The following is a 6,037-nucleotide window of genomic DNA, read 5'->3' as shown; positions in this document are numbered from 1 at the left end:
GGTGACTAATTGGTCTGAAGCGCCTTTCCATCTGCACCAAAGGCAATTGTCGGCGGAAAGGCCAACGCATCTCTTTGGTTTTCCAAAGCTGAAGGCAGGAGCCTTAGGGGCACATTTACTAACCCACGAACGGGCCGAATGCGTCCGATTGCGTTTTTTCGTAATGATCGGTATTTTGCGGGTTTTTTTCGGAAAAAATGTCGCAACTTTTTCGTTACTAATACGATTTGTGCGAAAAAATTTGTGCGAGTTTTTCGTAGCCATTCCGAAAGTTGCGCAAAATGTGGCGATTTTTCGTAGCGTTAAAACTTGCGCAAAAAGTTGCGATTTTTTCGTAGCGTTAAAACTTGCGCGAAACGTTGCACCTTTTAAGTTTTAACGCTACGAAAAAGGCGCAACTTTTCTCGCAAGTTTTAACGCTACGAAAAAATCGCCAGATTTTGCGCAACTTTCGGAATGGCTACGAAAAACTCGCGTTTTTTCGCGCAAATCGTATTGGTAATGAAAAAGTCGCGACAATTTCCGAAAAGTCGTAAAGATGCCGAAAAAATCGCAAAAAATACGAAAAAGTCGCAAAATGTTCGTTTTCAAATCGGAATTTTTCCAATTCGGTTCAGATTCGTGTCTTAGTAAATGTGCCCCATAGTGTGATTATTATTGTAGCCCATGCAGACGTAGCAATGAGATTTGCAGCCTATTTTGCCGTGGCTGCGACTATTTTGCTGCAACTTTTTTTTTCGACACCCAACAAATTTTTCCGCAGCAAATTTCCACAACACGATTCGCCAATATCGTCCAACACAGAACAGCATGCACTCAGCGGACTCCAGGTTAGCGGCTAAAATAAAAAAACCTTTATTATTGGTAAAAACCTGACGCGTTTCATGTGACCACACACGTAATCGCCAATGGCGACATGCAGAAATGTGCCGCGAGAAATTGGTTGCGTGCCAAAAATAGTTGCATCAAAATAGGCTCAGCCATGTGAAAAAAAAAGTTGCAAGTCCCGCGTTTGGCTATATTTTCGCCGTTTAGCAATTTTTTTTGTTATTTTTTACGTTTTTCTGTGAAGCCAAACGGGAGAGATTCACTCATCACTATGCAGAAGCATTTTCAGTGTTTTTAATCATTTTCCTGCCAGACCCTGAGCTACAAACAGCAAAATGTTCCATCTGCCATTACCCTAAAAGATGGCACTAATCCACTGATATGTCTCTTCCACGGTATGTTGTTTTTATATGTCTTAACCTAAAATATTTATGTTTGCATTCCCATTATTTCTATATTCCTCTTGTTAAATACTGATGTGTAAATAAAAAATACATAATTAAAAATCAGTTGTGATTATGTTATGTGTCCATTCATGTTGAACCATATTATACATATGATAGAAATCAGCAATGGGCCGAAACAACAATTCATACAGTGTGCAGGGCAGGGCACAAAGTGCAAAAACCATGGTGGTTTGCACCCATTTTGTTTGCAGGTTGCTCCTTATCCGTTACATGTTACTACATGTGAATTAGATTGAATTTGCCTTTGCTTGGGATATCATGTCCAGTTTCAGACTGATGGCAATGCAGTTTTGGTAAAAATAGAAAATGAGCTTTACTAACATCCTGTTATCTCACACCTTCAAACCCCATAACCAAATTGCTGTGCAAAACTGGTGACAATTGACGTGTATATTTAGAGAAAGGAAACTAAAATAGCGGTTACTGAGAATTAACAGAGTCAAGTTAAATCACTTATAGGTCATTCTGACCACTTACCTATGTGGCTTGACTTGTTTATCCATATAGTTATACTAGCAATGCCTGAGGGAGAACTAAAGCCTAATAAAAGAAGTAGAGTAGAAATATTGTACATTATGTTTTGCGTCTCTGTACCAGCCCAAGGCACCCACAGCCCTTTAGCAGGGAAAACCTGTGCCCCCAAAGATGCCCCAGTAGCCCCCCATCTCCTTTTCTGCTGATTCCCTGCCCATACTCTGTGCTGCTGGCACTTACCTGAGCTTAAGGGTCCACTCACTATATACTGTATATATACACTATATAAATGTCACGCTATACTGTATATATAGAATATAAATGGCACACTATACTGTATATATACAATATAAATGTCACACTATACTGTATATATACAATATAAATGGCACACTATACTGTATATATACAATATAAATGTCACACTATACTGTATATATACAATATAAATGTCACACTATACTGTATATATACAATATAAATGGCACACTATACTGTATATATACAATATAAATGTCACACTATACTGTATATATACAATATAAATGTCACACTATCCTGTATATATACAATATAAATGTCACACTATACTGTATATATACAATATAAATGTCACACTATACTGTATATATACAATTTAAATGTCACACTATCCTGTATATATACAATATCAATTTCACACTATACTGTATATATACAATATAAATGGCACACTATACTGTATATATACAATATAAATGGCACACTATACTGTATATATAGAATATAAATGTCACACTATACTGTATATATAGAATATAAATGGCACACTATACTGTATATATACAATATACATGTCACACTATACTGTATATATATAATATACATGTCACACTATACTGTATATATACAGAATATAAATGGCACACTATACTGTATATATACAATATAAATTTCACACTATACTGTATATATACAATATAAATGTCACACTATACTGTATGTATACACTATATAAATGTCACACTATACTGTATATGTAGAATATAAATGTCACACTATCCTGTATATATACAATATAAATGTCACACTATCCTGTATATATAGAATATAAATGTCACACTATACTGTATATATAGAATATAAATGTCACACTATCCTGTATATATACAATATAAATGGCACACTATACTGTATATATACAATATACATGTCACACTATACTGTATATATACAGAATATAAATGGCACACTATACTGTATATATAGAATATAAATGGCACACTATACTGTATATATACAGAATATAAATGGCACACTATACTGTATATATACAATATACATGTCACACTATACTGTATATATACAATATAAATGGCACACTATACTGTATATATACAATATAAATGGCACACTATACTGTATATATACAATATACATGTCACACTATACTGTATATATAGAATATAAATGTCACACTATCCTGTATATATACAGAATATAAATGTCACACTATACTGTATATACAGAATATAAATGTCACACTATACTGTATATATAGAATATAAATGTCACACTATACTGTATATATACAATATAAATGGCACACTATACTGTATATATACAATATACATGTCACACTATACTGTATATATACAATATTGCAATAACCCCTAAGCTCAGCTTCTCAACAGCAGCAGATTTTTTCACGAAATGGATGAAAAAAATTCACTGTGAAAAAATTTGCTGTGCATCCAAAAATTGTCACCCGCGTCAAAAAAGAATAGCTGTGGGCAACAAAAGAATAGCCGCGGGTGACAAAAGAATAGCCGTGGGCAACAAAAGAATAGCTGCGGGTGACAAAAGAATAGCCTTGCAACAAAGAATAGCCTCGCAACAAAAGAATAGCCGGGCAACAAAAGAATAGCCGCAGGCGACAAAAGAATAGCCGCGGGCGACAAAAGAATAGCCGCGGGTGACAAAAGAATAGCCGCGGGCGACAAAAGAATAGCTGTGGGTGACAAAAGAATAGCCTTGCGACAAAAGAATAGCCTCGCAACAAAAGAATAGCCGGGCAACAAAAGAATAGCCGCAGGCGACAAAAGAATAGTCAATATTTTTTGATGCACAACATTTTTGCCGCAAAACGGGACAGATTCGCTCATCACTATCAGTCTGTGATTGCACCATTATTGGCTACGTCACTTTTTCCACAGGATTTTTAAAGTTTGGGGTTGCTTGTTTGCTCTGTGCTTATAATATTGAGGTTATCTGAGTCCAACAACTATAGCTAAGCAGGCAGATATAAATAGATCAAGTTTGGTAACACCATTGATGTTCATCAGCAAGCCCTATCCTTCCATTCTTCATAAAAACTCACTTGCCATTCAGGTGAAACTCCTATTGTGGAAAGATGAAGACAGAAATGAGATGCTACTGAGCCAGAGAAAAGCACATCTTCAGGTATCTCTGTATTTTTTTGAAGTGGACAGTGTATAATGTAGTAGGGATGCACCAAATCCAGGGTTCAGCTCCGGATTCAGCCAAGATTTTGTCCTTTATCAGCAGGATCCAGATCTGACCAAATCCACATGCCATCCTGATAATAACGTGACTCTTTAACCTCCTTCTGTATTCAGCTAAATCGTTCACAAAGGATTTGGTGTTCAGAAGGATTCCAAATTATCCTATTTGGTGCATCCCTATAATGTAACAGGATAGTGGAATCTCACTGGTCTTGTGGAATAATGGGAAAATGAAGTAAGGATTCCCTGAATATCCTTCTGAATTGGGTAACTGCCATATCTTCCCTTATGTTATGGGGCAAAGGTGAGTAGCACTTACTGTATGTTGGAGTTCTTAGGGACCTCTCACACTTACCCACTGACCTGTTGGGTAAGGGAAAAATAAATATAACATGACCAAGGGCCCCCTATTCAGTTCTTCACCCGCACAGGTCCTATTCTTGCATTGGGTGCCACAGTACAAATAAACTCACCTATTACCAACAGTAAAGCATGTTCCACCTGTAACTTCTACTTCCAGTGGGATGAGAGTGAGAGGAGGAGCCATGAATAGGTAAAGGTTTTATTATTTCCAAACATGGGCTTGGGACCTGGGTAAGAAGTCTTTCCATAATTTGAATCTCCAAACCTCAAAACTATTAAAAATCATTTAAACATTAAATAAACCCAATAGGGCTGTTCTGCCCCCAATAAGGGGTAATTATATCTTAGTTGGGATCAAGTACAGGTACTGTTTTATTATTACAGAGAAAAGGGAATCATTTAACCATTAAATAAACCCAATAGGGCTGTTCTGCCCCCAATAAGGGGTAATTATATCTTAGTTGGGATCAAGTACAGGTACTGTTTTATTATTACAGAGAAAATGGAATCATTTAACCATGAAATAAACCCAATAGGACTGTTCTGCCCCCAATAAGGGGTAATTATATCTTAGTTGGGATCAAGTACAGGTACTGTTTTATTATTACAGAGAAAAGGGAATCATTTAACCATGAAATAAACCCAATAGGGCTGTTCTGCCCAATAAGGGGTAATTATATCTTAGTTGGGATCAAGTACAGGTACTGTTTTATTATTACAGAGAAAAGGGAATCATTTAACCATGAAATAAACCCAATAGGGCTGTTCTGCCCCCAATAAGGGGTAATTATATCTTAGTTGGGATCAAGTACAGGTACTGTTTTATTATTACAGAGAAAAGGGAATCATTTAACCATGAATTAAACCCAATAGGGCTGTTCTGCCCCAATAAGGGGTAATTATATCTTAGTTGGGATCAAGTACAGGTACTGTTTTATTATTACAAAGAAAAGGGAATCATTTAACCATTAAATAAACCCAATAGGGCTGTTCTGCCCCCAATAAGGGGTAATTATATCTTAGTTGGGATCAAGTACAGGTACTGTTTTATTATTACAGAGAAAAGGGAATCATTTAACCATGAAATAAACCCAATAGGGCTGTTCTGCCCCAATAAGGGGTAATTATATCTTAGTTGGGATCAAGTACAGGTACTGTTTTATTATTACAGAGAAAAGGGAAGTTATAAAACATGATAAATATATATATATATATATATATATATATATATATATATATACATTTTATGTGACCTACAGTGTACTGTATTTGTTTGAGTCAGATTCTCCACCACAACTTTTTCCATTAGTGACCACTCTGCAGAAACCACACTAACACCTTGCTGAGCGATTAACACACATTTCCTGTTTACTGCTTTAGTATCGGAACCACCCTCTTCCT

The sequence above is a fragment of the Xenopus tropicalis genome, chromosome 8 (assembly GCF_000004195.4).
Source record: "Xenopus tropicalis strain Nigerian chromosome 8, UCB_Xtro_10.0, whole genome shotgun sequence".
Classification (NCBI taxonomy): domain Eukaryota; kingdom Metazoa; phylum Chordata; class Amphibia; order Anura; family Pipidae; genus Xenopus; species Xenopus tropicalis.
The sequence above is the reverse complement of the archived record's forward strand: the minus strand, read 5'-3'. Positions refer to the sequence as shown.